This window comes from Syzygium oleosum, unplaced genomic scaffold, assembly GCF_021117445.2.
Source record: "Syzygium oleosum isolate NSW1041296 unplaced genomic scaffold, Sole_v2.1 Sole_v2.14, whole genome shotgun sequence".
Lineage (NCBI taxonomy): Eukaryota > Viridiplantae > Streptophyta > Magnoliopsida > Myrtales > Myrtaceae > Syzygium > Syzygium oleosum.
The window spans coordinates 10,127,374-10,137,360 of NW_026607498.1; the positions used below are offsets into that span (position 1 = coordinate 10,127,374).

General features: G+C 40.4%; 1 long non-coding RNA gene across 1 annotated transcript; it reads right to left on the reverse strand.

Moving 5' to 3' along the window:
- Positions 1 to 7,369: 7,369 nt before the first annotated feature.
- Positions 7,370 to 9,987, reverse strand: LOC130139974 (uncharacterized). The gene is made up of 2 exons (XR_008817987.1): positions 9,818 to 9,987; positions 7,370 to 7,764 (listed from the first exon to the last, which is right to left on the reverse strand). It is a non-coding gene; the product is annotated as an uncharacterized LOC130139974 (long non-coding RNA).

A 9,987-nucleotide genomic window follows, 5' to 3' on the forward strand; every position in this document is an offset into this window, starting at 1 on the left:
GAAATTGATAAATGGCAAGTATGCTAGAGTGCAAGCGTGCGAAAATGCATTGATGAGGTGTGAGCACGCGTATGAGCACGAGCATAAGCATGACATGCGTTGTGATCAAATGATGTGTACATGTGCTGCGACTAGGTCCTATGTTTTATGCTTGAACTGTAAGTGCCTAACCTGCAGGGCAAGGTGAGTGTTGGATTTGGGCCCGAGGGCTTAAGTCAATTATGATTTGCTTGGTGTGTTGATTTAGTACTCGTCAGGAGGTGCACTTTAGCCTAATTTAGGTTTAGGGAATTACTCGCTGAGATTTATTCTCACTGTTGTTGAAAACCAATTTTTCAGACCCCCGGCCCTGAGGATGGCAGGCGTATTGAAACGTTTTGGGAGGAGCCCCGGCTAGATATAGTGTTTGATCGCCGAGCCACGTACCCGCTTTTGATTTTTGAGTGTGGGCTGTATATGAATATTGTATATGTTTCCCGATGTCAAAGCAAGGGTATATTTATCCGTGCTGGTTGTTGTATGGCTATCCTTGGTCAGGTGTATTTTAATGTACGGGTGGTTTTAATTACTTCCGCATGTGCTTTAAATCTCTGTGTTGGGTGTTGGGTCGGCGACGCGTCCTGGGACGTCGCACACGAATCGACCTTGGCGAGGGATGTGGCGCGCCGAGGAGTGCGGGGCGTGACATGTATAATTATTTTATTACAAAATTTGTGTGTTTTCATTTTGATAGGATATCGACCAAACTTAATTCATATCTCATTCAATCATGTACTTGCATACCTATCATTACAACTATGTAATTTCTCTAACAAATGTCCATGTGTCTCTAGGCAATAAAGTTTTGGATTTACTATTTAACCCCTTAGGAAGAAATTTTAATTTCAAAATTTGACATCCTGACTATGCAAACATATTTCATCATTATTGTTGTACTGAAAATTTTGAACGATACTGATACAGTTGGCAACTTATTCACTTTTCTTATCAGGAAAACGAGTAAATATCATGTATGAATTAGAAAAAAAGAAGAATTTTATCAAAGGACTTGAATGTAATTATTTTTGACAACTTAATCAACTAGTTGAAGTGTCCCAATTCATTCAACCGGCGGTGGAATTTGGACTTCACGGTTGGTGGATAATTTAATGAGGAGAAAAACTGGAGTCATTATACCGTTCACCACCAGTGGAATCAGATCTTTATATGTGGGAACTTCAGTGATGTTAATATAGTTATTTAAAAAAAAAAATCTATTTTCAATATACATATGAATGATTATCAATTCTGACAAAAATAATTGATTATCTATAAAAAAAACTTAATTGATACTATAAAATTAGCTAAAAGTCGAACTTGTTTTTGTTTTTTAGTTTGGTCGAAAGTCAAACTTGTCTTCGATTGATGTCAATTTAAAAGTTATAGTTTAACTTAGCGGTTAAAATGATTTATTTTACCTTTTTCCTATCTGAGTAGATTTACATATATAACAGAAGAATATATAATATAAATAAATATAACTCCAGAGCAGAAAATACAATATATGAAAATTAATCTACTTCTGTTAAATATACTATAACTTTTGTTTCTGACTATTTTAAATTTTATTCGAGTTTATTTTACATGGATCCGAAATGGAATAAGTTATGCTTAACATTTTAAACGGATCAAGTTATACTTAAAATTACACCTAACTAAAAATAAATTACACTTATGCTCACTCCAATATATTCCATGCTATTGTTTTGATTAGCGCAATGAATTATTGATGTGACAGTGTGTGTGTGTATATATTATTGCATGTAGCTTTTTTAAAGTCCGTTACTGTTATCACGTGTTTCTTGTATAAAAAAGGAGTTGATTCATTCCACATCAAAAGATGATGATGTAACTTTAGGTTCTGATAATGGAGAAAAATTTATGAACAAGTATTTTGAATAATGTTTTCTTATGCTTTAAACTCCATCCCATCTATTGCTTTTAAAGATCACCAAGAAGAATTAATTGTTAACGTACTGGCGGTTTTCTCCAAAACTTAAACGGTTAATCAGCAAAACAGCCAACAATGGATTAATAACAAATTACTTAACATTCATATTGTTTAAGCAGTACCCTCATTCGTGCAGGACTAGACTCGATATTATGAAATAGGATTCAAGTTGTGAATCCATGACGCTTAATGAGTGTGAGAGGAAGTATCATAATTTGAGCCTTTGACCTATATGCTCGAGTACCATATTAATTTGCGATTTATCCCAAAAGTTTAAATTTTCAGGAAGTAGGAAAATTGTACTTATAGTAAATTACTTAACATTCACATCACCAAATTGAGCAGATAATTTATCAATAAATAGCATTCCTAAATACCCTCTAAATTGGTGCCTATTCTCAAAATTCCTCCCAGATTTCACGTTGGTCCAAATTACAGCCTGAACTATATCACTTTGAGCAATAACTCCCCCAAGTTCATTCCCATTAAAGATAATGTCCGACCAAATAATATTGATTTTCACATACACATTTCGCCCCTTTTCAAGGGGCACTTTAGTCTAAAAAGCCACATTTCTCCCTTGCCATTCCCATGCACATCAAGAATGTTTTTTTTTTTGGTCAGAACACATCAAGAACATTAAAAGGCCCTAAATTTGATCAATAAGAAAGGGGTAGGATTTCTAGAGTGTAGATCGAAAAATTGCAGCACTACATAAGAGGAGTATTGTAATGAGAATGTGGTGGACTGAAGCCAACTCAACTAGGCACTCTTTCGCAAAGGATCATTGAGGTTTATTTTACTCAATTTAGAGTTTTAGGATTATAGTGGTTTTTGGACCAAAATGTCTTTGGGAAAGGTGCAAAATGTGCACGTAATGAGCACAAGTTCGTCACCCAACCATTATCCTCGACGGCGATGAGCTTACGAGGGGTATTGGTTCAAAGTGATGAAGTTCACGGGGTTTTTTGAAACGAAGTCAAGCCTGTGAGGATCTTCGAGATATGGACACCATTTCATGGGAGTTACTAAGTCAAAGCGATTGAGAGCTGTAGGTACTTGAAATATGGCCTCCTCTGAAGGGACTTTGAGAAGCACGCACCACTTAAGGAGATTTATGGTATCTTCCCTTGATAGTATACGCCTATATTCACAATCATGTTGAACATAAAGAAAAAAACAAGTTTTTATTATGTGTTTGCAATATATATTGACCATAAAAAGACCATCAATTGTTTGATCATGTGTTTGCACCCGGACAGATAAAGGCAAATGCACATTCATATGTAGGATGAGCTTAGAACTAGTATATATTAAGGAGTTCTTATTTATAGAAACCTTATACTCTAGTCAATTTCTTATGGTTGACCAAACCTGACTCATTCATCTATCATCATATCGTTGAAACTCAAACATGAACTGCTTATTGTAGGAAAAGACATTTTACAAAACGAGCTCTCATTGTAGAAATGATTCAAACATATTTGATGCAACTTTTTTGCAGTAACTTTTTTTTTTTTGTAAAAATGGGTGCTGCAACTTTTAAAAAATCTTTTGCAAATACCTCCAAAGATGTAGCTAAGGAGTTGCCTCACTCATACCTGACTTTAGAACTTATCAAAATTACCAAACATACAAGTTAGATATCTTCTTAATGCAATTATAGCATAACAAATACACTACATTTTAACTGCAGTTGAATCAAATAGGGTCTAAACTCATCACATCGTGTTGGCATCAACCGGTTTACTCAAATACGTCTAATTGTGTCAAATGGATTTAAAAATTAAAGTACACATGACACATTTATTATTCATGTGTAGACAGGTTGATTCGTTTATGATACACATGACACGATCTCCCTTTTCTGTTTGAGGGGGAAAAGGACTAGGTTTTATAGGTAATGCCTAAAGGCAGGCCAACGACCTTCAATTAGGTGCAGGCTCTTCCAAGCCCTAATCTCGTGCTAAATTGGAATTATTTTTTAGTTCAATTTAGCCTATAGCATTCTATGTGAAATGGAAGTCGCCGCTAGCCATTTGGGGTTAGCTAGAAACCAAACGAGTGGGAGTGTTGCCTCGTTTTCTACGTAACCAGAGATTCTAGCTCAATGACTTGATTACGCTAATGTCTATTAGAGCCCTTTCGGTACCATTAACTTGGAAGGTTGTTTGTCTAAGTGATCATTCATTCTTTTTACCATTTATGATGGGAAAGACACAAAGTGGAAGGTCCCAATGTGAACCGATTCAATTTTTCTTTGATTCTAAATGTACATATATATATATATATATATATATATATATATATATATATATATATATATACATCATTCACAATTATATTTCTTAAATATACTCCTACAATTATGGTAAGTACAATAGAAAGATTGAATAAAACAAATCATGGGATAATGATGCCACGATGGCATATGATCACGCTAAGACTCCCCCTCAAGTTGGCGCGTGTAGGTTATGGACGCCTAACTTGGAAAGTAGCCGCATGTACTGATCTCAGCCTAGTGGTTTGGTAAACACGTTAGCTAGTTGTGATTCTATACCAATCTTCAATGGAGCAATGAGGTCGGCTTGTATTTTTTCACGAACAAGATGGCAATTAATTTCAATATGTTTCATTCGCTCATGAAAAACTAGGTTGGCGGCAATGAGGAGAACAACCTGGTTATCACAGTGTAAGGAAACCAGGGCTTGGAGAGGCATGTCAATGTCTCGTAAGAGGTATGATAACCACATAATTTCGCATGTAGTTACTGCCATTACATGATATTCCGCTTCAGCAAAAGAGCGTGAGACCATTATTTATTTCTTGCTTTCCAAGAAATTGGGCTATAACCTAATAAAATGCAATACCCAATCATAGTCAACTAGCCCAATCCGAGTCACAATAAGATGTGAGTTGGAGTTCATTTTTAGTTGGTTAAAAAAGCCATTGGCCTATGGTAGCCTTTAGATATCATAGGAGACTGTGTGTTGCATCCAAATGTGGATGGCGTGGTGCATGCATAAATTGACTCAGGATGTCGACACTATGAGCAATGTTTGGCCCGGATCCTCCAATTGAGTGCATGTATCAATACTCAATTTTATATTCTGTTCCATGAGAGTATTAGTTGGTCGGGCTCCATTAAAACCACAATCTTCTTGAATATCCATGGTAAATTTTCGCAGGCATAAATAAAGACCAGAGTGAGATCGAGTCACCTCAATACCCAAAAAATATTTTAGAGGCTCGAGGTCCTTAATGTGGAATTGATTATGTAACATAGTCTTCATTGAATCTATCAAAGAAGCATTAGTACCAGTAATGACTAGATCATCAACATACAGTATCGCAAACACATAGTTACTGCCACTGTGTAAGACAAAGAGGGAATGATCGGCCTGAGAATGTGTGAAACCGAAGTCACATAAGGCAATAGAAAACTTGGAATACCATTGACGGGATGCCTATTTTAAGCCATATAGAGATTTGTGAAATCAATACATAAGATCCTCCCCTTCATGCCGAAAACCAAAGGGAGGTTTCATATATACTTCCTCGTCCAAGTCACCACATAAGAAGGCGTTGTTAATGTCAATTTGTTCAAGAGGTCATCCCTTAGTTGGGGCAACGGCCAAAGTGCATGAATGGCAACTAATTTGGTAACAGGTGCAAAGGTATCACGATAGTCTTTCACTTCAACTTATATCGGTTAATACTGCCATCAAATTTTCTTTTAATTTTATAGACCCACTTGGACCCTATGGCCTTCTTGCCAGGTGGAAGTGGTTTGGGGGACCATGTATGATTATGAGAAAGCTTTGATTTCAGCTTGCATGGCATCTCTCCATTCTTGATGCCCCATTGCCTCAGTGCAAGTGGATGGATCATTGATAGTAGACAAAAAAGTAAGAAATGCCTAATGGGGTTATTTAAAATGAGTACCAGAGAAAATTAGACATGGTAAGAGATACCTAGACCATTATCTTCGGCGGAACTTAACGTTTGAGTAAGCACTCAACAATAGTCCTAGAGGTAACGAGGAGGTTGACATATTCGTTGAGGTCCAATAGATTGTTCAGGTGGTGGAGGTAAGTGTCACGTCTTGACCCGGAATCACGATCGATGTTTAATGACCGAACATGACCCGAACGGAATCGTGACTCGCGGAAATGTATTAGTGCGTCCCGTTCATTTTAATCAATGCGCACGCGGAAGCAAACAGAAATAAACGAGACAACACGAGTAAGATAAGCAAACATTGCACGTTATATTTACATGATACGTGCTTATTTTGTCAAGCCCTTCTTTCGGCCACTGACAAGCCACTCTTATATTTTACATGCCCATTTCAATGGCGATTTCGCAAAGCAAGCCAACTATCGAATAAACAAAACTTTGGCTTGGGGTCCATATCTTCACTACGGCTTTTCACTTCTTGCTTCTTGCTCCTCCCGCTCCCCGTCCGTCCGATCGTCTCACGCCCCGCCCATGGTTTGCCCCGAAGTCGGCCCGCCTGGTCCACCGAACGGCCCGTTGAACCCACGAAGGGGTCCAACCCACTCTCCATTTGCGAGGCGATACCGTGCCTCGTATGGGTGGGGAACTAAGTCTTCATGGCCTTCATCAACCATCACATACGTTGTGATACGACAATAAGCACGACCTTCCCGGGCGTCTATTACCGTGAGTAATTCGGCTCTCATTTCTACGAGATTTCCGAACCGGGTCGGGGGAGACGCCATCCTTACGGACCTGAAAGGAGGAAAAACAATGGAGAGTGAGTCTGAGAGACTCAATAAGTGAAAACACTAATAGCAAGCGAGGATGAGACAATCGCCGTTCACATAAGTTGGCTCTTACCGTACCGGCATCGATGGCAAATCAATAGCAAAGTTTGTGCTACGAAACAACAAAGAACATCAAACATGATTGTCACACGTGAACATCATTTCTCAAAGAAAGAACAAGCTATAATCGACCAAGCGACCAAGAAACGGGCCAAGCAAACCATGTTACAACGTATCGCAACTTCCTTTTCCGATATTAGAGAATTCACTTACTCAACGAAACACTAGAATATCAGAGTCTAAAGAAAACAAGTGACTGGCGGCTTGGGCTTGAGCATGGGAAAAAGCTTGAGTTCGGGAAAAACGGGGCCTCGGGCGATTTTCTAACGTGGCTTCCTAGTTGGCCGAACAAAAGAAAGGTTGGTGGGGCTTCTTTTGGGCGTGAATCAAGGACAAAAAAGGAGAAGATGATCGCTGGTTGGTGGAAGTTGTCACGCCCCGACTCAAATCCAATGCTTTCCACATCTCCCTTCCATGAGTCGAACGGTGCGACATCTCAGGAATACGTCGCCGACTCAACGGTCTCGCATCAGAGTCAATCGTAGCGGAAACAAATAATTAAACCCGGACAATAAATTGGAGAACACCATAATTAAACTTGCACGTCCAACCGCCAACACTTACAAACCTTACATTATCCACATATGAACATACTTACACCTTCCCGATGTTTCTGGGTCCATAAATTTTACATGCACATCCACTGCGATTACCTTAAAAATCATACATCTAAAGAGGCAAATTCCTTATCTACCAAAAGCGGTACTACACGAACACTAGCTCATCGCCTCCTCACCAGTCCTTGCGTCCTTGGTACGGCATCCATTCAGGATGTACTCCACGAAATTACCCTCGATGTGCATGACTGTACCAAAACATTCTGACGGTGGTGGTGGTGACTGATTCCTTGTTCAGGCGGGTTATCTGAAATGGTTTGGTTTATACAACCATGAGACACTTCTCAATAAGTTGCAACCTACACCCTACCTAGGCTATCACGTACCTCCAGACAATTACGCAATCACACATTCACGTACGTCAAGTAATCACAAAGCAGACACATCAATTAATATGGTCAGGCTCAATCATGAGCACACCCACACTCCATCACAATTACATCAGATGCAAACACGCGCATGTACCATTCTCATCCCACTGTTCCTCCCATCCTCATTCCTCTTTCATATTCCTCGTCAGTGACCAGCGTTGAAGTACACGCTTCAGGCACACTGCGACCATTCATTTTCCACAACACTCGCCAGTGACCCGCGTTGAAGTACACGCCTCAGGCACACTGCGATCATTCACCACATCCAGCCCGCGTACCCGTTCACGCCTCCGGCCCCAATCGCGACCTGAGCATCACACGCCCCAAGCTCGATCCCAACTCAGCCCGCGCCAAATGCGACAGGCCTACATGATTGGAACCCGAGCTTATGATGCCTCGGTCCAATCCCGGTCTCACCCGAGCTGATCGTGCCTCGGACCTATTCTCAACCTTGCTTTTTTCAAGCCTCAGCCTGTGCCAAATGCAACAGACCTACGTGATCACTGCCCGAGCTTATGATACTCGGCCCGATCCCAATACTCGCAATTCCACACCTTCACATAAATTTCATAATCACATGCCACACCACATTTCTTTCTTACTCATGCGCATGCTCGACACGCATATACCACACCCAACTGGCCCATCACACGTGGCCCGTGCACGCATCAATTAACACGTAAAACATGCTCACTCAGCATTCGACATGGCCAACTTCAACAATTAATTTAATCTGGCCCACGCGTGCACATAATCAAACACATTTCAACCCATCAAATCACAGTTCAATAAACACACAAGGCCACTCATGGACCCACAAACACAGCCACGTTCATAGGCATAATTTCGGCATTTCCGAGCATATTAAACACCACAATCCAGCTATACTACCACACACCAAACCAACACCATTTGTCCTTAAATCGAGCCCTAAGCTCGCCAATTCCATCCCACAATATCCGACACTCTAATCAATCTCACTCCAGCCTCGAAACATCCTCATTTCATCCTCAAATCATCTCATATAACACACATTCAAGCCTAAATTCTGGTCACGAGGCATCAACAATTCAATCCCGACACCAACTCCATTCCGCCCATCAAAACAAACATCCAAAGAATCGGGTAAAAAAAACTGGGCAGTTCACACAGTGACCAAAATCCCATCCAAATAAATAGTAAACGAACTCCGAAAATTCTGAAATTTGGACACGTTACGTAAAACATCTTGCTGAACATTTTTCGTGAAGAACTTGAAACTCAGTTCCAACTGGAAATACCTCTTTTGGTCACTTGAAGTCAGACAAAATCCGATTCGCTCGAACAGTCCCTCAGGCCATCAAAATACAACTCATTCGGTACCCAAATCATCTTTAAAAGCCTTGAAATTTTTATATGTTATAGCCACAAATGTCCCCAACAATTCTCGTGAAGGAATTATTTTGAAAATAGGCCTGGAAAAATTTATAAAAATTCGAACAGACCCAAAGGTCGGGTGAACAGTAAATCGGGCAGTTTTATTTCGGTCCAAAGATGGACTTCCGAATGGCCTCAAATGATCTCCAAAAATTCCCAAATTAAAGTATGTTATACCTCAAGATGTTGGTAACAACTTTCATGAAGAAACCTTCCTCAAATTCGGCCCACAAAATTCTCTACAAAAATAGCAAATCGGGCGGGTACAGTAACCGCGAATGCGCGATTCACCCCGAACCTCACGGATTCAAACCTGAACCGATTTCTACCGAATTCCAACCGCCAAAACTCATTTCCCGACGTCTAATCCAACCCGCAACAATCACTAACAGCCATACTCAACCACCAATAACCATTATCAACGCCTTAATCAACCTCTAAATCCCCTAAACCGCACCCACACGAGTCCGAAAAATACCCGACGTCCTAGGCGAGGTTTAGATTACAACTTACTTGGTTCTAGACTAAAGCGGCTAGAACGTAGCGCGGCGGCGAACGGCGGGGACGGCGGTGCGGCTTGGTGGTGGCGAAAGCAAGCGGCGATGGAGCCGCGGCGGTCCGACGATCGACTTGGACGATGATCGGCCCAAAGAGAGAGAGAGAGAGTTCACGGTTTGGGGGGG